This window comes from Canis lupus, chromosome 28, assembly GCF_048164855.1.
Source record: "Canis lupus baileyi chromosome 28, mCanLup2.hap1, whole genome shotgun sequence".
Classification (NCBI taxonomy): domain Eukaryota; kingdom Metazoa; phylum Chordata; class Mammalia; order Carnivora; family Canidae; genus Canis; species Canis lupus.
The window spans coordinates 18,858,271-18,882,074 of NC_132865.1; the positions used below are offsets into that span (position 1 = coordinate 18,858,271).

The window sequence follows — 23,804 nt, forward strand, 5'->3', positions numbered from 1 at the left end:
CTTTTTGTTAGATTGCATATATAAATGAAGTCATGTAGTATTTGTCTTTAATTTATTTCACATAGCCTAAGACCCTCTAGATCTATCCATGTTGTTGCAAAGGGCACACTCTTGATCTTTTCCAAAGCTGAGTAAAACAGTAGTGTGTGTGTGTCCGTGTGTGTGTGTGTGTGTGTATACACACCAATTTATCCATCCTTCTATCCACGGATACCTGGGTTGCTTTCATATCCTTGATATTGTAGATAATGATGCAATAAACATTGTAGTGCATATATCTTGTGGAATTAGTGTTTGTTTACTTCAGATAACTACCAGTAGTAGAATTAATGGATCATAGATTTCTCTCCAATTTTTTGAGGAACCTCCATAAACTTTTCCACTGTGGCTGCACCCATTAATATCCCTATCAGTAATGCATGAGGGTTCCATATTCTCCATATGCTTGCCAACACTTGGGATATAGAGCATCTTTTCATGTGTCTGGCCATCTATATGTCATCTTGGATAAATGTCTATTCAGTTCCTCTAACCATTTTTAAATGTTTTTTTTTTTTTGGTGTTCAGTTGTATAAGTTCTTTACATATTTTGGATATTAACCCCTTATCAAATATATGATCTGCAAATATCTCTTCCTATTCAGTAGGTTGCCTTTTTGTTTTGTCAATGGTATCCTTTGCTCAGCAAAGCCTTATTTTGGTGTAATGCTAATAATTCACTTTTGCTTTTGTTTCCTTTGCCTTAGGAATTATAACTGTAAATATGTTGCTAAGGACAGTGTCCAAAGATTACTGCCTATGTTTTCTTTCAGCAGATTTATGGTTTCAGGTCTCACATTTAGGCCTTTAAACTACTTTGAGTCTATTTTGTGTATGGTGTGAGAAAGTGGTTCAGTTTCATTCTTTTGCATGTAGCTGTCCTTTTTTCCCCAACAATATTTACTGAAAAGACTTTTCTCCCCATTGTATACTCTTTGCCTCCTTTGTTATAGTTTAACTATATAGGTATTGTACATATTTCTTGGCTGTCTATCATCATAATGCATTGATCTACGTGTCTTTTTGTGCTGGTACTATAGTGTTATGATTATAGCTTTGCAGTGTATTTTGATATCTGGGATTGTGATACCTCCAGCTTTGTTCTTAAGATTACTTATGCTATTAGGGACACCTGGGTAGCTCAGTGGTTGAGCGTCTGCCTTCGGCTCAGGTTGTGATCCTGGGTCCAGGGATTGAGTCCCACTGGGACTCCCTGCGGGGAGCCTGCTTCTCCCTCTGCCTGTGTCTCTGCCTCTCTCTCATAAATAAATAAAATATTTTTTAGAAAAAGATTACTTATGCTATTAAAGGTCTTCTGTGGTTCTATAAAAACTTGAGACTTTTTCTAGTTCTATTAAAAACGCTATTGGTATTTTGAAAGGGATTGCATTGAATCTGTAGATTTCTTTGGGTAGTATGGGCATTTTTAACAATACTAATTTTTCCAATCCATGAACATAGAATATTTTTCCATTTGTGTCATCTTCAGTTGCATACATAGGATTTCAGAATATAGGTCTTTCACATCATTGGTTAAATTCCTAGATATTTTTCTTTTTGGTGCATCTTTTTTTTTTTTTTTTCTCTCCTTTTCCTGATGACTCTGACCAAAGGTTTATCAATTTTTTTTTTAATCTGTTCAAAGAATCAGCCTTTGGTTTTGTTGATTTTTTTTTCTATTGTGTTTTTAGGCTTTCATTTACTTATGCTCTAATCTTTCTTATTTCTCTCCTTCTACTAGCTTTGGACTTGGTCTTCTAGTTCCTTTGAGTGTAAGGTTTGGTCATGAGATTTTTCTAGTTTCTTGAAGTAGACTTGTGTTACTATATACTTTCCTCTTAATGTTTTTGCTGCATCCCAAAGATTTTGGACTCATTTTCATTTGTCCTAAGTATTTTTAATTTCCTCTTTTATTTCTTAGTTGGCCTATTCATTCTTGAATAGCACGTTTTTTAGCCTCCATATATTTTTTCCAGAATTTTTTTGTCATTGATATCTAGTTTCATACTATTGTGATTGGTAAAAATGCTTGATATGATTTCAATATTCTTAAATTTATCGAGACTTGGTTGTGGCCTACCATGTGATCTATCCTGTAGAATGTTCCATGTACACGTGAAAAGAATGTGTATTGTTTTTGGATGGAATGTTTGGACTGTATCTGTTAGGTCCATCTAGTCCAGTGTGTGATTCAAAGCCATTGTTCACTTTTTTTGGGGGGTGGGGAGGAGGTCTAGGTGATCTATCCATTGATATAGGTGAGATGTTGAAATTCTCTATTGGATTATCAATTTCTCCTTTTATTTCTGTTAGTATTTGCCTTCTATATTTAAGTGCTCCTATATTGGGGTACATTGATATTTACAATTGTCATATCCTCTTATTGCATTGTTCCTTTTATTGTTGTGTAGTGCCTTTTTGTCTCACCCTATAGGCTTTGTCTGATATAAGCACTCTATCCCAGGGGTTTTTTTTTCCCTCACTTTCATTTGGATGAAATGTTTATCCATGCCTTCACTTTTGCTTTGTATGTTTCTTAGGTCTGAAATGAATCTGTTGTAGGCAGTATATAAATGGGTCTTTTTAATCCATTTTTAATCCACTCAATCTCCCTATTTCTTTTTATTGTAGCATCTATTCCATTTATATTTAAAGTAGTTATTGATCTATATGTACTTATTGCCATTTCGTTAGTTGTTTTCTAGTTGTTCATGTAATTCTTCTGTTCTCTGTTCCTTTCTTCTCTTGCCCTCTTCCCTTGTGATTTGATGGCTTTTTTTAGTGTTGTTCTTAGACTCCTTATCTTTATTTTTTGCATATCCTAGGTTTTTAATTTGTGGTTATCATTGGGGGTATATATATCTTATACACACAGAAGTTTATATTGCTGGTCACTTAAATTCAAATACATCCTAAAGCATTACATTTTTATACCTCCCACCATGTTTTGTGTGTATCATATTTTGTCATTTTGTCTATCTCTTGACTAATTTTTGTAGATATAATTGAATTCACTTTGTTTTTAAACTCCATACTGGCTTTGTAAGTGGTTAATTTACCTTCACTATATGTTTGATTTTGTGAACAAAGAGTGAAATCCCCTCATAATTTTCTATTTATAGCTTTTATTCTCCATTTAAAGAAGTCCTTTAACATTGCTTGTAAGACTGGCTTAGTGATGGTGAACTCCTTAACTTTTACCCGGAAAACTTTTAGCTCTTTCTATTTGAATAATACCCTTGCTGGGTTGAGTATTCTTAGTTGTAGGATGTTTTGTTTTGATTTGGTATTGGTTTGTTTTTGTTTTTGTTTTGTTTTGTTTTCAGCACATTGAATGTATTATGCCATTCTCTTCTGGCCCAAAAAGTTTCTACTGAAAAATCAGCTGATAGCCTTATGGGGTTCCCTTGTATGTAACTGTTTTTCTTTTCTTTTGCTTTTAAAATTTTTTATCACTAATTTTTGCCACTTTACTTATTATATGTCTTGATGTTAATATCCTGGGCTTATCTTGTTAGGGGCTCTCAGTACTTCCTGGATCTGGATATGTTTCCTTCTCAGATTAGGAAAGTTTCCAGCTCTTTCTTCAAATAGGTCTTCTGCCCTTTTTCTCACTCTTGTCCTTTTAGTTCCCTATAATGCACAAATTATTACAATTGGTGATGTTGCTGAGTTCTCTTAACCTACTCTTTTTTTTTTTCTATTCATTTTGGGTGTTTTCCATTACCTAGCCTTTACAATTGCTGACCTGTTCTTCATTGTTCTTCATTCTCTAATCTGCTAGATTCCCTGTAGTGTTCTTTTTTAAAAAAATTCAGTTATTATGGGCAGGCCGGGGGGGGGGGGGTGGCTCAGGGGCTTAGCGCTGCCTTTGGCCTAGGGTGTGATCCTGGAGATCCAGGATCAAGTCCCATGTCAGGCTCACTGCATGGAGCCTGCTTTCTCCCTCTGCCTGTGTCTGTGCCTCTTTCTCTGTCTCTCTGTCTCTCATGAATAAATAAATAACTGAATTTTTTTAAAAAATATTCTATTTGTCTTCAGCTGTTTTTTTCTTTTTTTTTTTTTTAATTTCTATCTCCTTTTTGAAGTTCTCACTGAGATTCACTCTTAAATTCATTGAGTATCTTTGATCATTATTTTGAATTCTTTATCAGGTATACTGTTGAGATGTTTCATTTAGCTCTTTTTTACTATAATTTTTATATGTTATGTTTGGGACATTTCTTCTATCTTCTCACTTTGTCTATTTCTTTATTTCTATGTACTAGGTAGGTCAGCTGTGTCTCTAGGTCTTAAAAGTAGTGGCCTGGCACATAAAAGACCCTGTGGTGCCATGTAGCATAACTCCCCCATCCCGTTTCCAGAACCATTCACTCCAGGAGCATCTTCTTTGTGGGCTGCATATGATCTCCTGTTATGGCTGAGCCAGTATTACCTTCAGTCCAGTCAGCTATAATGATCTGCTTTGCCTGCAGGGCAGGGATTGGTCCCAGCACTCTTGAGAGGCTTGTTGGTGGTTGGGAGCAGCAGTCAACCTAGCAGTCTATAATTAGCATCTCTGCATAGTTGTGGGTACACCAAAGGGCTAGGCTTAGTCTCTGTACTACTGCATGTCCAGGCTGCTGGAACTTCAGGCCCACAGGTGTGTGAGGTTAACCCCCCCACACACCACTACCTCCAAGAGTCCCTTGGAGTGGTTATGGGTCCTTGCAGAGGCTGGCTGCAAGCTGGTATGGTGAAGCAGGAACCACTTTGAAAGGACAACTTGCGGAGGTGGGCAGGTTAGATAGGGAAGGTACACAGGAGAATACAGGGGAAGGGACTCAGTGCTATCAAGGTAGATGAAGAGTATTAAAACTGGCTCTTGCAAGCCTCCAGCTATCTAGGCTGGGGGAAGGAAACAGAAGTGGCACCCCTTAGCATTTTTGTTCCTGGCAAAATCTCCTAAAGATCCCTGCCCCTCCAGCACATAATTTAAGATTAGTCCATAAATCTTTCTAACATATACTCCGAGGCTCTTTTCAAACTGTTTCTTCTTTGCTAGTCTCTGGCCAAGTTACTATGCTGGTTTTTTAAGGATGGAGACGCAGTTTCCCATCACACTCTGGATACCCTAGTATTAAGCTCATTAAGTTTTAGTTTCTGATGCTAAGCTCTGCTGTTTCTCTTAAGGCGTCTGAAGTTAAGCCCCACTGGTTTCCAAAGCCAGATGTTATGGGGACTTGCAAGTCCCAATACCTAAGATGTCTGGTGTGAGGTCTGATCCTCTCACTTCTCTGTGCTTGTCATGTCCCTCTCACTTGTGGCTAGTCCACTAGGGGTTTGGTTGACAACCCCTTTCCCTCTTCCCCTCCCACCATTATCAGGATGGCCTCCAGCCTATCGTTAACTGTGGAAGGCCTGGTTTACCAGTCTTCGGGTTATTTACAGAGTTAGCTGTGTAAATGTAGCTACTCAGTATGTCCATGGGAGAAGTGATATTAGGATCTTTCTACTCCACCATCTTCTTTGAGCTCTTGGCAAGGAATCTTATTCTTCATAAAACTACCAATAAAGGTATTTACTTGGTGGAACACTAGAGTAAGAATCCTTAGAATGTCACTTCTTAGAAATGTGCAATAAACCACTTGTACAGCCATGTCCAATAGCCCTGGATATCCCTTATTTAGAGTTCTCTTTAGTGTCGGGAAGAACTCAAGCTGGCATGTAGTTCAAGTTTATTCTTGTTACCAGAGAAATGAGATAGCCCAGCTAGTAACTGGCAAAGCCAAGGCCAGAACTCCGGTCTGCCTGTTGGTTTCATTCAGTGTGCTTTCCCATGCTGGAAATTATTTTTTATGGGTTTCCTGAACTTTATAACGGAGCAGATTATTGTCTAATTTCTGCATCAGAATTGTCTATTTAAAATTATTTATCTCCTCTGCTTTTCTGGGCAAAATAGAAACTATATTTCAATTGTTACCAGATTTTTTTGGATCTTCTATGGGTTTTCAAGTCTTATTTTTTTTTTATGTAAAGCCCATTATGAAATTAGCATGGATCAAATAATATTTTTTTCAAGGAAAAATTCAAGGATCTTAGGAAAATACAGACTATATTTAAAACAGTATAATTAACAATCTCCAAACACAAGTCTCCTAAATAGTCATATAATTGATGTTGTTTCTTAAAGTCCAGACAGATTAGATAGAATTCTGTACTTGGAAAGCCATCCATATTTTTGAGTTCTAAATTTCAAATCTAAAACATCTCTTTTCTTGAAAAGAGTAACACATAATTTATTTCCCAAAGAACATATTTGACAAATACTTTACTAGCAGTTCTGGCTGGTGAATCCTGGAGTTTGTATTTGGTACACTTAAACTTGAGCCACTAATCTTGATACCTGTCCATACACTTCACTCTTACACAGGGAACCAGGCTATCTCAATCACAGCTGATTGTACCAGATAGCCCAGCCATATGATTGAGTAATCAGCAACCTGGATTAAAAATCAAGCTAGATCAGAGTTCTCTTCCAAAAATTCAAAACTATAGAGTCTAAGGCCGACAGCTGTGGCAGCTGAGATTAAAAATTATAAAGAAAACTCAGGAGTTACTGTGGGTCATTTGAGGCTGAATTTATGAAGTCAATAATAAACAAAGTGAGGGGGAAAAATTGTTCAGATGAGCAGAGAGAAGCCGTTAGCAAAACTTTGAGGAAGATCAGCTGTTAGCCATCCATTTGCCATGATGCTCTTAGAGATGTTCATGTGTGTAGCTATGACCAAGCACATGAATTTCATGTCTCTATCTTCATAGACTACCTATTTCTTAAAGTAGTCTGTGTATGTCTCTATTCCTTGTAACCAAAAAAATACTCCCACTTATCAAAACACTAAAAACAAATCCTTTACCATCCCTTATATTAAATTAGAAGAAAATGTGAATAACTTTAGAGTATCTTAATTGCATTAATGTTTACCTTGGTTCAAAATTGGGAGTCTAGAGCAACTTGATTACCCTGCAAAGGTTATTAAGAAAGTTTATAAATAGGAAACGTTTCACACCAAAAAAGCGCAGGAAAACATGAACTTTGAGTCAAAACACAGTAGAAACTAGAAAAGTTTCAAACTAGACAAGTTATTTCTATATTTAAGAATACAAAACACAAATTTTTCACTTGTTTTTTAAATGTGTGGGTCTCAATAGCTATGTAATCCATCTGTTTCTGATTTACTTACACTTAACTCATCAAAATGCTGTTTTATAAAACTTGTTGTCCAAGAAGTACTTTGAATCTCTTTTATGAGCATATTTAGCCTTTCTTAGAAAAAGGTCCACTTGCCAACAGCAAGTGAGTTTGTACAAGAAAACATTCAAATTTGGATGAAAACAAAGTAAAAGATCAGGTTAGTTTCTTGGGGGAAAAGGCAGTACACATAACTTTCAGACACTAGGTTTGATATAGTTGTTAGAGGAATTTCTTTATCTCCTTAGCCTCTCAGGAGAGAAGTTCATTTGGGTAAGTATGAAATAGTTTGCTATAATTTCAATGAAGGAAGATCTAAAACAACAATGAGTTAAAACTCATTCTCCAGTTAGAATAACTGCATATTTTGTTCAGAGGCCTTACTGGCAAAAACATAAATGCCAATAAAATAATATACTTTACAGAGATTTTTGCCTGCCCTTAATCATATGCAGCACTTAGATAAATTGGTAATTAAAAATAAAACTTGAACAGTTTGTCCAACACATCACCTCAGCGCATTTATTAAGCACCTATTATGTGGCAAGCATTATTCTAAAAGGAAACAGTGGTAGACAAAACAAAAATCCCTGCCTTTGGGGATTATGGTCTCAGAAGACAGACAAGAAACATAATAGGTAAATTCTACCATATGTTAATGTGTTAAATATTAAGGGGAAAAATCAGAATAAGGGAAGTTAGGAGTATGGCATATAGAGATGCAATTTTAAATACAGACCAGAAATGTGTGGGAAATATCAGAAAGAGAGACAGAACATAAAGACTCCTAACTCTGGGAAATGAACTAGGGGTGGTGGAAGGGGAGGGGGCGGGGGGTGGGGGTGAGTGGGTGACGGGCACTGAGGGGGGCACTTGACGGGATGAGCACTGGGTGTTATTCTGTATGTTGGCAAATTGAACACCAATAAAAAATAAATTTATTTAAAAAAATAAATAAAAATAAAGAGGAAGAACATTTGGGATATAAACATTTGGGAAAGAGCATTCAAGGGAGAAGGAATTATCCATGGACCACTCTGTAAGAGTCAGGGTTGTAGGCCAGTGAAAAGGATGTTGGTTTGAAAAGGATGTTGGTTTTAATTGTGACAAATGAAAAGTCCCAGAAGAGTTATCAGAGGAATCATGAGACCCAATGTAGTGCGGCATGTAAAATTCTAAACTTTGTTTACAGGTTAATTTCTCATCACATAAGCCTGGTGCTTCTGCAGTAGGAAGCTTGCAATTGTGGAAAAGGGTATGGTTGGCTTCTTTCCTTTTTAGTCTTATAACCCTTCTTTCCTATCCATTTCCCTAAGGAGGATGAGGTTAACAGTATTAAAGGGGAAATGGCATCTGGGCAGTTGGCATTGACTGTCTCTATATGCTATAGTGGTTGTATCAGAATTTGCAGTCACATTCCTGTGGTACTTCATAAGCACCAAAGCCCATGTGCCCCTCTCCCCTACTTATGCTACTGTTTCTAGGTAGAGAGGAAGGAAGGGTTTTACTTTATTGGTATTGTCTTCAGGTGACCTTGGTGTCCTCAAGGATTATCATATATTCAGAATTGATTATCTTTGGGCCTGATGGAATGAATGGAGTCTTTATAGGCCCTTCCCTATAAAGAGAACTTCCAAATATGGTTTCCTTGACTTCGGTAAATCTGCCTCTCCATCATTTGCTTATCTTTCTTCCCAGCCCAGAAGTAGGCAGTCCTCTCTGGTAGAGTCACATTGCCTCTCTAGAATATCCTCTTAAGCAGGATCAAAGATGATCCCTCATTTTAACTCTACCACGTAGCCCTCAAATGGTCAGTGGGAAACACTCAAGCATCCTTTGTCCTGGTGTAAATATTGCAACCCATTTTCTTTCCTCTACAATCTAAGCAGCAGCCAATCATGATCTCCCCTAGAGATTTTTCATGAGAACAGAGTCTGATATTAGCCCCCTTAAAGCACCAAGCTGATGGGCACCAAAGTTCTCTGAAATCACTGGACTTAAGATGAAGAAAAAGTCTGTCTATGCTCCTTATTTTTATATACCCCCAAAATAACGGTCTCAATAGAAATGTACCCTCTACCCCTTAGCCTCCTGGTGGAGGTAGGGGCCAACTGCAGTTTACAAAAAACTGGTTCTGAGGTACCTCTATTTGCATGTGTAAGACTATATTATCTATGGCTTTGTTTAGTAGTCCAGGACAATCAGAACTCAAATATAACTCCTTCCAACAAAACTATCCTCAATAATCCATTTTAATTGAGTTTTCCTTTTTATTGAGGCATAATTCAAATACATTATTAGTTTCAGGTAAAAAAAATAATGATTCAATTTTTGTATATTGAGAAATAACCACAGTAAATCTAATGTAACCTCCATCATTAACACAGATTTTTTGTGTGTGTGATGAGAATTTTTTAAATCTACTCTTAGCAACTTTTAAACATGTAATACAGTATTAACTCCAGTTACCAGGCTGTATATTACATCGTGAACTTTATATATTTTATATCTCAACTATCATGATGGTGGTCCTTTTTTAATTGGAGTATAATTTATACTTCCAAATCTACAATATGATTCAGTAATTCTATGCATTACTCCTCATGGGCCCATCATGACAAGTGTACTCTTAGTCCCCTTTATCCAGTTCAATCATCCCCCTCCCCCCCCCACACACACATACTTCCCCTCCCCTCTGGAAACAACCAGTTTTCTGTTTCAGAGAGGGGTTTTTGTCTTTTTTTTTTTTCTTTCTCTGTTTCTCAAATTCCACATATAAGAGAGATCCTATGGTATTTCTTTTTCTCTAACATTTTTTACTTAATGTTGTATCTCTAGGTCCATCCATGTTGTTGCAAATAGCAAGATCTCATTTCTTATGGCTGAGTAATATTCTGCTGTACATATACACCACTGCTTTCCCAGTTCATAGATGGACATTTGGACTACTCCCATATCTTTCCTATTGCAAATAATGTAAACATAGGGATGTACATATCTTTTCAAATTACTGTTTTCCTTTTCTTTGGGTAAATACCCAATACTGGAATTACTGGATCATGTGGTATTGCTATTTTTAATTTTCTGAAAAACCCCCACACTATTTTCCATAGTGACAGTGCCCATTTATATTCCTACCAATAGTGCATGAGGGTTCCTTTTGCTCCACAGCTTGGCCAACACTTGTTTTGTTAATGCTACCATTCTGTCAGCTGTGAGGTGGTGTATCATTGTGGTTCTGATTTGTATTTCCCTGATGATTAGCAATGTTGGGCATCTTCTCACATATCTGTTGGACACCTGTAGGTATTCTTTGGAAAAATGTCCATTTGGGTCCTCTGCCCAAGTCACTTAAGTATTTTGAATATTAACCCCTTAATGGATATATCATTTGCAAATATCTTCTTCCATTCAGAAGGGTCTTTTTTGTTGATGGTTTCCATCCCTGTGCAAAACCTTTTCATTTTGGTGTAGTCCTGGTAGTTTAATTTTGCTTTTGTTTCCCTTGCCTGAGGAACATCTCTAGAAAAAAATGTTTTTCTATGCCAAAGTCAAAGAAATTACTCCCTATGTTTCCTAAGTTCTATATTTTCAGGTTTCACATTTAGATCTTCAATACATTTTGAGTTTATTTTTATATATGATGTAAGAAAATGGTCCAATTTCATTCTTTTGACGTAGTTGTCCAGTTCTCCCAGCATCATTTGTTGAAGAGATGGTCTTTTCCCCATTGTTTATCCTTGTGTTTTCTGTTGCAGATTCATTAACTTATAAGTATGGATTTATTACTGGGCTCTCCATTCTGTTCTATTAATCTATGTGTCTATTCTTGTGCCGCTACCATGCCATACCATGATATTTTGATTATTACAGCTTTGTAGTATGTCTTGAAATCATTGTGATACCATCAACTCTTTTCTTTTACAAGTTGCTTTATCCATTCATGGAATTGTTTTCTTAATTTCTTCTGCTACTTCATTATTAGTATATAAAAATACAACAGATATCTGTATATTTTGTATCCTGCCACTTTACTGAATTCATATATCAGTTCTAGTAGTTTTTTGATGGAGTCTAACATTTTCTCTATATAGTGTTATGTCATTTGTAATTAGTAACCCTTATACTTCTTTACCAATACCAAAGTCTTTCATTTCTAGTCTGATTTCTGTAGCTAGAATTCTAATGCTATGCCAAAAAAAAAAAAAAAGTGAATACAGTGAAAGCAGGTATCTTTTGTCTTGTTTCTGATCTTAGAAGAGAATCTATTTTTCAGAATCTGTTTTTCACAAGTGGGTATACTAATAGTGATGCATTTTTCCATATGTGGGCTTTATTATGTTGAAGTATGTTCCTTTTAAACCCACTTTGTGAGAGCTTTTATTATGAACAGATGTTGTACTTTTGTCAAATGTTTTTTCTGCATCTATTCCGATGACTATATATATATAAAATCTTATTTTTGTTTTTCAGATTCCACATGTAAGTGAAATTACATATTGGTCTTTCTCTGACTTCTTTCACTTAGTATATTACCCTATAGGTCTATTTATGTTGTTGCAAATGCCAAGAACCCATTATATGGCTGAGTGATATTCCATTGCATATATATACCATATCTTTATTCATTCATCTATTGATGGACACTTAGGTTGTTTCCACATCTTGACTTTGGTAAATAATGCTACAATAAACATAGAAGTAAATATATAACATTTACATTTAAATATATAGCAGTCTATATTAAGTGGGTGTTTAAGTTCAAACACATTCTAAAAGCACTACATTTTTACTCTTATTACCATGATTATGTATATCATGTCCTATTTTATGCCTTCTTTATTACATTGTTAGTCCCTTAACTATTTAGATATTTATTTTCCTAATTTTGTCTTTTAACCTTCATACTAGCTTTTATAGTGTTTGACCTACTGCTGCCTTTGTGGTATGTTTGCTTTTACCAGGGAATTTTTTTTCCTTCTATAGTTTTCTACTAGTTATGGCCTTTTATTTTCCAGTTAAAGAATTCCCTTTAACATTTCCTGTAAGGCTGGCTTAGTGGTAATGAACTCCTTTAACTCTTATTTTTCTGGGAAACTTTACCTTTCAATTCGGAATGCTAACCATGCTCGGAAAACTATTCCTAGTTATAGGTTTTTTCCTTTCAGAACTTTGAATGTATCATGCCACTCCCTTTTGACTTTCAGTCTTTCTGCAGAAAAATAAGCTGATTTATGGGGACTACTGTCTGTAGCTGTTTGCTTTTCTCTGGCTACTTTTAAATTCTCTATTTTCACTCTTTGACATTTAAAATATTATGAATCTTCGTGTTGACCTCATTGGGTTCATCTTGTTAGGGACTCTCTGTGCTTCCTGGATCTAAGTGTCTTTTTCCTTCCTCAGGTTAAGGAAGTTTTCAGGTATTTCTTCAAATAAGTTATCTGCTTCTTTCTCCCTTCTCCATCTGGGATCCCTATAGTATCATTTTTAGTACATTTGATGTTGCCCCAGAGATCCCTTAACCTATCCTAATTTTTCTTCTTGTTCTTCAGCTTTGGTGCTTTCCATTACCCTGTTCCAGATTGTTGATCCATTTTTCTGTATTCCATAATCCACTGTTGATTCTTTCTAGGGTAATTTATTTCAGTTATGTTCTTCAACTCTTATTGGCTCTTTCTTTATCTCTTTATTTTCACTGAAATCATCCACTCCTCTCTCAAGTCTGGTGAGTATCTTTATGACCATTACTTTGAATGCTTTATCAGGTAGATTGCTTAATTTCTGAATTTGTCTTGTTCTTCCATTTGAAACTTATACCTCTGTATCCTCATTTTGTTTTATCTTTTCTGTGTTTGTGTCTATGAATTAAGTGGCACATCTACATCCTCTGGTATAGAAGGAATGGTCTTGTATAGAAACATCCCCCTTTGTAGACTCTGTGTATCTGGCAGCTTTGGCTGGCTGCCTGGAGCTGTACCAAGTGTGAACTGAAGGTTCTGGGGCATTCTGTACTGAGGTTACCCTGGTGGGACAGCTGAAACTGAAGCAGGTGTAAGCTTGAGAGGTCCTTGGGTGATCTGCTCCGGGGGGAAGCATGGCAGGTGGTTGGAGCTTAAGTGACCATGGGCTAGGGAGTCTTAGGGCACTCCATACTATGTGTACCCTGGCTACATGGCTGGACTAAAGTGATGGCAGGCTGGGGGGGCTTGGCGCTCTTTGTGGGGTGGGGAGGTGCCCTGGTAAGTGATTTGGAGTTGTGAGTATAGGCCTAAAATGTCCTGGTGCTTTTCATTTATGTTGCCTTGGAAACATGGCTGAAGCTGTCCAAGAATGTTCCAAGTGTGTCCACAGCTGAAGCTGTCCAAGAATGGTCCAGTGTGTGCCACACTAGGACCACCTTAGTGAGCTGGCTAGAGCTTACATGGGCATCGACTATGGGGGCTGCTTTCATATGGCAGTGTGGGCTAGAGGCCTGGGGCTCACTGAGGTGGCAGTCCAACTTTAGTGTTTGGACCCTGCTTCTGTCTAAGCTATCGGGATGGAAGGGGAACAAAAATAATAGCACTAGCTAGCACCTCTGATCCTAGAGAGCATTTCTGCCGTTCTTCCACCATTTGGCAGCTGCTCTAGGAGCTGGTTCCTTTAATTTTAGTTGCCCATGTAAACACAGCACTTCTTTTTTCCCTTCTATGCTCCAGACCAGATGACTGTTCCCAGTCCCTCAGTGCTATCCTTTCCCACTGCAGTTCACAGCAGCATCAGGGGTAGGGTTTTCATCCTTGCCGTGTCTCCATGTCTCCTTTTGTTCTCTAGGTAGTGTCTCTCTTTTGCTGTGCAGAAGCTATTCAGACAGCCTCAGTTCTTGAGGAGGAATTGCTTTTTATGTAGGTATAGATTCGGTGTTTTAATGGAAGAGGTGAGTTCACAGTCTTCCTACATCACTATCTTGGATTCTTTTACAACACCAATGACTGACTTATAACTGGAAATTTGGCCTTTTGATTCACTTCATCAATATTGCCCATCTATCCCCATTTTTGGCAACCACCAATCTATTCTCTGTATCTAAAAGGCTATTATTTTTGTTTTAGATTGCACATATAAGTGAGATCCTATAGTATCTCTCTTTGTCTGGCACTTCATCTAGCATGATGTCCTCAGTGTCTCTCCAAGCTGCTGCAAATGGCAATATTTCCTTTTTATGATTAAATATTCCATTGTACATATATATCAGATTTTTTTTATCAATTGTCCATAGATGGACACTTAAGTTGCATCCATGTCTTGACTATTATAAATAACACTGCAATGAACATGGGGTGCATATGTCTTTTGAGTTAGTGTTTTAATTTTCTTTAGATAAATACCCAGAAATGAAATTGCTAGATCATGTGGTAGTCCTATATCTAATTTTTAGAAACCTCCATACTGTTTTCCATAGGGGCTGCACCAAATTACATTTCTACCAGCAGTGTGTAAGGTCTCCCTTTCTCCATTTCCTCACCAACGCTTGTTAATTCTTTTTGATAATAGACATTCTAACAGGTGTAAAATGCTATCCCCTTGTATTTTGATTTAAACTTCTCTGATTAGTGGTGTTGAGAACCTTCTCATATACCTGTTGGCCATCTGCATGCCCTCTTTGGAAAAATGTCTACTCAGATCCTCTGCCTATTTTTAATTCATTGTTGAATTTTTGCTATTGAATTGCTCTTTACCTTGGTTATTAACCCCTTAACAGATATGATTTGCAAATATTTTCTCTCATTCAGTAGGTTGCCTTTTTAACCACTTTGTTGGTTTGCTTTGTTGTGAAAAAGTTTTTAAACTTAATATAGTCCTACTTATTTTAGCTCTTGTTGCTTTTGCATTTGTTGTCAAATCCAAAAAATTCATGGCTAAGGTTGATATCAAGGAGCTTACTACTAGGTTTTTGTACAGAAGTTCTATGATTTCAAATATATTGTGTTCAAGTCTTTTATCCATTTTGAGTTTCGGAATATGGTGTAAGAAAGTGGTCCAGTTTGATTAGTTTACCTGTGACTGTCCAATTTTCCCAGCACCATTTATTGAAGAGGCTATTCTTTCCCTTTTATATTTTTAGTTCCTTTTTCATTAATTAATTTACCATATTGCATGGATTTATTTCTGGGCTCTTTTTTCTGTTCTACTGATCTATATCTATCCCCCCCTCAAAAAAAAAAGTTATTTATTTCACAGAGAGAGAGCACAAGCACAAGCAGGGAAAGTGGCAAAAGGAGAGAGAAGCAGGCTCCCCACCAAGCAGGAAGGCCAATGTAAGGCTCAATCCCAGGACCATGGATTGAGTTGAAGGCAGACCCTTAAGGACTGAGCCACCCAGGTGCTCTGTATCTTTTTGTAATAATACATTTTGAGCTATAGCTTTATAACACAACTTGAAATCAGGAAGTGTGATGCCTCCAGCTTTGTTCTTCTTAAAATTTCTTTGACTACTGAGTTTTTCATGATTCCATATAAATTATGGGATTGTTTTATTTTTGCCAGAAATGTCATTAGAATTTTAATAGAGATTTCATTGAATCTATAGATTGCTTTGGATATTATGGACACTTTAACAATATTCCACACTAATGGGTTGGAAGAATCTCTTTGCATTTAATTGTGACTTATTTTCATTCATTGTTTTCTAATAGTTTTCAGAGTACATATCTTTTACCCCTTGGTTAAAATTATTCCTGGGCATTTTATTCTTTTTGATGCAATTTTAAGTTGAGCTTTCTGAATTTCTTTCTTATAGTTTGCTATTAGTGTAGAGAAATTTGGATTTTTGTTTATTGATTTTTTTTTATGTTCAGAAATTTTAATGAATTTATTAGATCTGACAATCTTTTGGTGGAATCTTTAGGAAGTTCTGTATATAATATAATCTACAAATAGTGACAGTTTTACTTTCTGAATACCTTTTGTTTGATTTTTCTCACCTAATTAATTTCTCTGCTTAGAACTTCCCAATACTATATTGTATATGTGGCAAGAGTGGGTATCCTTGTCTTTTTATGGATATTAGAGGAAAAGCTTTTAGTTTTTTACCATTATGTTAGCTGTGGATTTGCCATATATGGCCTTTACTATGTTGAGGTCAGTTCCCTTTAAGCCCACTTTGTTGAGAGTTTTTATCATGAATAAATGTTGAATTTTGTCAAATGTTTTTTCTGCATCTATGGTGATGATCATGATGTTTATCCTTCATCTCATTGATGTGTGTGCCATATCAAATAGAGATAAAGCACTTAAAGATAAACATCAGAAACTCAACATCTGCCCTTTTGCATTGTGATTTGGTGTGCCAGTAATGTGAGACTAAAATTAAGAAAACTAGAGAAGGTATCATAAACCGAACACTTATAAAACATTGAACATGTTTCTTAGTTGCCTTACAAGTTCTAATGTGCTAGTATTTGTATTTTTGAAAATCAACATAATACAAAAGGAAAAATAAAAATGTCAAGTATAGCTAAAGGAGAATAAAGTAAGGATACATATAAACAGTCAATTATGAATTCTAACCAAACGGAATGTGTTAGGGCTTGCTAACTAGATTATTTGCAGATTTCTCTCTCTCTCTCTCTCTCTCTCTCTCTCTCTCTTTCTCTCTCTCTCTTTTGAAACCACCACTCACTCAGAAGTCATCATTTTTGGACAGTGGTCATGCTCTTAATTACCTATGCCCTCCCCAGCTTTTAGTTCCTTTTGCTTACTCCACTATCAACACGTAGTTGCCTGTGGCAGTTCACATACATTCTGATCTCTACTGGGTAATCTGATATAAACAAACATGAATGGCTCATTTGACTCCTCAGAAATAGGTATATGTTATATGATAAAAACTTCCATTTAATGTAGAGCTCCTTCCTATCCTTGCCTACTGCAGACAAAACTGTTCTTAAAAACAGTGAGATCTCCCATTAACATCCAAAGTCACAATGTATTTGACCAGTAAATTTCTTTTAGAAGGAGTAGGAAACTGTGAGTCAGTATAGTATATATGCTGTGCTAACAAATTCCCAAACCTCAGCAGCTTAAAGCAATAAATGTATTCTCATGTTGCATGTCCAACGCAAATTTTCAAGGGGCTTTGTTCCACATGGTCTTCATGGCTTAGACAGAGGCTCCTGTTAAATACATGCTTCCATGATTGCAGAAGTAAGGAAAAGTAAGAAACCATGTGCTGGCTCTGTCCAGAAATGTACCCTGTCACTTCCACTCACAGATTGTTGGCAAAGTAAATCACAAGGCCACAACCAAACTCAATAGTGCAAAATGTAGAGCCTTCTCACAGGTAGGGGCACAAAATAACTTTGAACAAGAAGACAGCTTCCATACTGACAATCTAGTTCAAGAGATAGTCTGTAAGAGTAAATATTTCAGTGACTAATAAGCTGTCATTTAACAGTCCTCTTTTATGTCAATACAGCTCCTGATGTGTACCATTAGTTAGAGTCTTTGTGGGGTTCTAATAAATGACATGTAGTTCCCCATATGGGTGTTGAGTCAACTTAGAAAAAGGCAATAGTCAGCAATTGAAACCAAAATGTCACCATTACTTAACTAATAAAGGCAGATAGAAGAAACAGCTCAGAAAGAAAGCCCACATGGGCATGCTGCTACCTTTCATTCCTTTACTCACACCTTGGGACAGCCCATACTAGAGAAAGTTTAAGTCCACAGTTGGATTGTACTTAGGCCTCTGCTTCCTGTTGGTGCAAAAAGAGCAGAATAACCATACCCCACATGCTCAAGTTCTATGGTATTTTCACTCCATCTAACTAAGAAATGTGAATCAACAACAAATGCTCACTAGCAGAATGTTCACTCTGTCTCTTTGCACAGGAGAAACAAGAAACCCCATAGGCAGATATACTAAGCTCTTTTCATATGCAAGAAAACAAGAGAAAGAAAGGATTCCTGTCTACACTATATACTAATTTAAATTACTAGGATTTGGGGGTTTTCTCTTTCACTGAATTGTAAACTCCTTATGGAACTAGCATCTTGCATAGTTTTAAAATAATAAATAAGTCAAATACTTGTTACAGGTCATACTATTTTGAAACAAATAATCACTTAAAGATCATAATCATAGTGAGTGATAGGTACCTTTACTAACAGAAGAATTTTGTACAGACTTCTTCTAAACATTATCTGTCAAATATGATCATTCACTTCTTAATTTAGTGAAACTCCATCTACAAAAGTGAAAGAATGAAAGCTTTGTGAGAATATTATACATCATTAAAAAGTTTCCAACAGCTGGATTGCCTTGTATAATATAGAATTGAAAGAATGCTAATGTAAAAAAATGAGTAAAAATTTTATTACCAACCCACTCCAAGAAGCAGAAGAAAAACAGACATGCATACATGATTTCCAAGTTAGAAAGGAGACCAAAGCATTTTTATCCAAGATATGAGGGATGACACAGAATCTATAATATAGATTTATGGTAAGACACATTAAAATGACAGCATTTGAATTATCAAACTGAAACTACTACCCTTTAATATTTCACCTTATGAAAAGGAAAATATTTTAATACAATAAAACTACAGCTCATATATTCCAAGTCTGTTTTAGTAGCTGACCAGACTGAGAGCTCAAATAAGATTTGCCTTTATTGTGACTTTTCAGTAGAGGCATATTTTTGACATGTGCTAATCCATAATTTAAAACTTTAGCAAATTAGTAATTACCAGGGGTGGTGGTGGTGGCAGCAATAGTAGTAATATTAATACCCCCAGAATAACATTCAAACAACTAACAATATGAAGTGTTGTTGATCTGGAACTCCTAGACTCCTGCATTGCCAATGGAATGTGAAATGGTACAGCTACCTTGGAAAACAGTTTGGCTGGCAGTGTCTTACCTACCAAACCTTACCATATACACTCTACCTATATCCTACAACCCAGAAATTCCACTCCTAAGTTTTTACACCAGAGAGATGAAAAAAAAAATCTACACTATTGGAATACTATGACTCAATAAAAGTAAACTGCTAATAAACACAACAGAAAAGAGCCTCAACATTAGGCTAAGTTAAAAAAAAAAAAAGTCAAACACAAAAGATTACACACTTTTTCATCTCATTTTTGTGTAATTTTTTGTTTTGAAAATCAAATGCATAAAACTAAGTTATTGTATAATCAAAGTGTCTAGTGATAATAAACTGTGTTCACAGTGGAAAAACTAAGATCAATACATCTTGAGTTTATACCCCGCCAATTTCCTTTTTTAAAAATCTGTAATCCATTTAATCCTTAAATCCCACTACTAAAATCTCAGCACTATTTTTGAAAAATATTTTTAAATATGACATTCAAAAAAATGCAATTCTACACCAAAGGAAATGACAAAAAAATGTATAAAATGTCTTTTCTATAAAATTTCCAAATCATTCTTGAAGCTCCATAAAGTGGCTCAAGAGAACCTAAATCAGTATCTAAGGATTTTCACTTCTCACTTCTTAACAAGTAATACTGATTTCTTTTTTATCCTGTAATTTATCAAAAGCAAACTAAACAATGAACATATCAACCCAATAGCTGGAAGGATCCTGAGATTGACCACTGTTGATTTCTAGTACTTCATTAGGACTTACTTATGGATTATAGTAATATTATTTAGATCTGGGATTAAAAAATCTATTCTAATGAAAAGTCCTTTCTCAAAAATATTGTTTTTAAGAGAGACTTTTTAACCTAATTTGTTTGTTGACTAAAAGAAGCCACTTAAAATGATAGAGATTACTGAATCCATTTTCCCTAAACTGTATTATCAGTTGCTTAGTACTACAACGGAAGAAATGGGAATTTAAGAGAATTGTCCATATAAGGGCAGCTTTTTTACTTAGCTGTAAAGCTTTAAAATGCTTCTATGTTCTAATTTTTCATCTTCCAGATCTCATTATCTCAGTTTATTAGACTTATCGGGATTGTATTAAATATACAGTGATACTTAGAATATCTTGGAATTTCTTTCTCTACCTGGTGAAGGACGCCTTTTGGGACTGAAGTCATTTTGTCAACAGACTTTAGAGGGAAGGCTGAAAAATAAAACCATGGGAGCTCCAAAATATCTCAGGACTTCTGTAAACACTGGCAAGTAACATTCATATGTTCTCTTATATTTCAATCCTGACCTAGAGTTGACCATTCTTTCAAATAATTTCTATTCTTGAAATTTAAATTCTGAGTTTCAAAATACTATATGCAAATGAATAGTACCGATAAACCATACTGGCTACCATACTTAGAGTAGAAGTTATAGAATTTTGAATCAACCAACTGTCCAGGGCGAGGATGGTAGTAAGGATCATTACTGAAACTATAAGAACAGTCTTCCCTTAGAAGGCAGCCAGGTTGGAGGTGAGCAGATTATTAGATATTTTCACTGTGGATCCTCCTACCTGAGCATCTGAAAAAGGGTTCGAATTCTCTCAGAAAAAAAGTAGATATGTCTTGGAAGGTAAGTGAATTCATGCAAATATAATTTAGCAAGTTGTGGGAAGGGATGGGGATGAAGAATAAGGGTGGCTGTGGTCCATGGCAATCTGGCCAGATACCTTCAAAGCTGTGCCTGTTACCTTGTAAAACTTTTGAATGTTTATAGGCAAAATGTTTTAGGCAAAACCAAATTATACTTAGAATTTGGGGTACTAATGTTACTGACACTGGATAAGCAATGACGCAGAAGTAGTTGGTAATAAGAGCCAGTTACTTGGAATAGATAGAAACCTCAGGATGCTTAATCATAGGGTTCCAGAGAATCACTGTGGAATATAGACAGGATATAAGGTTGTAGTAAGCCTATTGTCATCTGGTTAAATGGGATGAATTCACAGATGGGCTTAAAGGGCATGATAGCTACTTCTTCATAGTGTTCTGTCCTAAATAATACTGTTTAGTAGTATTTAGGCAGTTTAACTTCTTAAATCAGAACTAGATAAGAATTTCCTCAGTATCATTGCAAGCATGTATCTGATTCAGTGCTTTGTCTTCACCTAGAAAAAATGCCTGACACTTAATTGGTGTTTAATAAATATTTGTTTAATGAAATGCCTAAGAGTCAGTATATGTCCCAGTAGATTAAATTACATATACAAATAAAACTTCCCAGAATCTTCCTGATTTTCTTCAGACTTAAAAAATGACTTTGGCACAATGCCATCTTCTTGAATTATCCCAATCCTTGAAAGCAGCCACAACCACAAAGAATAAATGTGAACTTTGGGGTCAGGAAAAAGCGTTAAAACCTCAACTGTAACTTACTAATTTGAGATCTTAAGCAAATTTTGTGAACTTTAGTGTTTCTATATTTAAAATGGATAGAATATTGGTCTCACATTATAAAAGAGGATTAATATAACATTTGAAAAGTTCTTGGCACATGTTACAACACCAGTCACCCATACCACTACCATCCCTCATTACCTTTCCTGCCTCTGCACTACCTCACCCAGCCCTACTCATATCCCCACCAGGCCCTTGGCCTTATTTTCTCCTAGGAATGTCAATTGAAGCAATATAGTAGGCCACTTAGTACCACAAGAAATATTTTTACCATCTAAACATTATTAATGTAATTATGACTAAAATATATACTGTAGGTAGTTGGATAGGACCTACAGATATCTTATTTTTCAAAAAGGAAGAAGATGAATAGGTTCATAAACCTTGATGCAGAATTATTTACAAACAAATGTATTATATTGGCTTGGCTTATAGAGCAGAACATGAAACATTCCCCAACTTTTGTAATTGTAGTATAAAATTGAGCCATAATCTCTTCTATGCTTGCTTTTTTTTTTTAAGATTTTTTTTTTTTCATGAGAGAGTGAGAGACAGAGACACAGGCAGAAGCAGGCCCCACGCAAGGAGCCCAAAGTGGGACTAGATCCAGGGATGCCAGCATGACGCCCTGGGCCAAAGGCAGGCGCTAAAGTGCTGAGCCACCCAGGGATCCCTGTTCTATGCTTTCTAAGCAGTCATAATAGACTGTTCAAGAAGCAAAAATACTAGTGCAATTTCTGTACTTCATCAGAGACAAAATAGTTAATTATAACAAGATAAAAATGATCTTTTATCTTTAACCAAAACAAATGCAAGAGTTACTGGACATTTCAGTTCAAAATAATTAATCAACCAATGATGACTTGAAAATGGTTTTGCTTTTATTGCCCTAACAGGTTGTTCTGACAGCCTTGAACTCACGAGATAATTACACAACTCCTCCTGTCTTTTTGGCTATATGAATATAGTCACAAATGCATCCAGGATAAATGTGAAAGCTTTGTAGGACTCAATAAAGAAAATCTCTGAAGAAATAGCATTTAGAGTATAACATCCTTCTTTTATCTGACAGGGATAGTAGGAAATATGTTTTTATTTTTAATAATTCATGAATGTAAATGTATTAGCAATTAAGCAAACTATCTTCATTATAAACAGAACTTTAAAATTATCACACATACTCTTTGCATCTTGTTTATACTTAACACCAATTAAAATGACCCATTTTAATGCTGTTGGCCACTAAAAAGTCTGTGACCTAAGCAAAATTACAAGTCACTCCAAGAACAGGATGGTTCTGCTCTAAGTCTTTTGGCAAAGGCCAAGATTTTAATGACCTTAAACAAGCAGGGCAGGCAGTCACATTGCCTGAGAACTCCAGAGCTTTTGCATAGTTTATTCTTGTTGAAGCAAACTAAGGCAAAAGCTTTGGCAGCAATCTTAACATGGGGGCAAAGGGTTTCAAGCAGCTATTTTTCTGCATGTAACTCCTTACCGCTAGGTTAAAAAAGGAGGGTGTTTATAGAGCACTTTGCCGGGGATATTGTCAGATCTCTTTCCCTGGACATAGTACAAAGGAAGGAGTCCTTAGCTGGCATTTTTTCCTAATTTGTACCTAAGTCCTTACAAGAACCTGAAGAGCAAGTGCATGCTTTTTGGGGGTAGGTTATAACTTCTGGAAAACTGATTAATCTTTGTTTTTTCTTAAAGTCCTTCAGAAGTCAGAAATGGTGACAGGGAGAGAGAGAATCAATGCCTACTCCCAGTCCCCATTGGAGAAGGTCCATGGTCAAAAGAGAATAGTCACTTTAAACATCTTTGGTTTTCAAACTATGGATTAACAGAAGCAAGAATAAGATGGTGTATAAATGATCAAATAAAAATAAACTAATGACATTTACAAATGCCATCTGCAACATCAGAAACCATGATGGGAGGGATCCCTGGGTGGCGCAGCGGTTTGGCGCCTGCCTTTGGCCCAGGGCGCGATCCTGGAGACCCGGGATCGAATCCCACGTCAGGCTCCCGGTGCATGGAGCCTGCTTCTCCCTCTGCCTGTGTCTCTGCCTCTCTCTCTCTCTCTCTGAGTGTGACTATCGTAAATAAATAAATTTAAAAAAAAAAAAAAAAAGAAAAGAAAAGAAACCATGATGGGACTTGCAAGGAAAACCTATGTAAATGCTACCCTGATCCAGTGGTGTCCA

At 36.1% G+C, this 23,804-nt stretch overlaps 1 long non-coding RNA gene across 2 annotated transcripts; it reads left to right on the plus strand.

Annotated features, from left to right (window-relative positions):
* Positions 1-2,208: 2,208 nt before the first annotated feature.
* Positions 2,209-23,530, plus strand: LOC140619968 (uncharacterized). 2 transcript variants are annotated; one of them, XR_012019725.1, is made up of 4 exons: positions 2,210-2,297; positions 8,463-8,525; positions 20,305-20,409; positions 23,311-23,530. It is a non-coding gene; the product is annotated as an uncharacterized lncRNA (long non-coding RNA). The 2 variants fall into 2 exon arrangements; XR_012019726.1 differs by lacking the exon at positions 8,463-8,525 and having other exon boundaries at positions 2,209-2,297.
* The last annotated feature ends 274 nt before the right edge of the window (positions 23,531-23,804 follow it).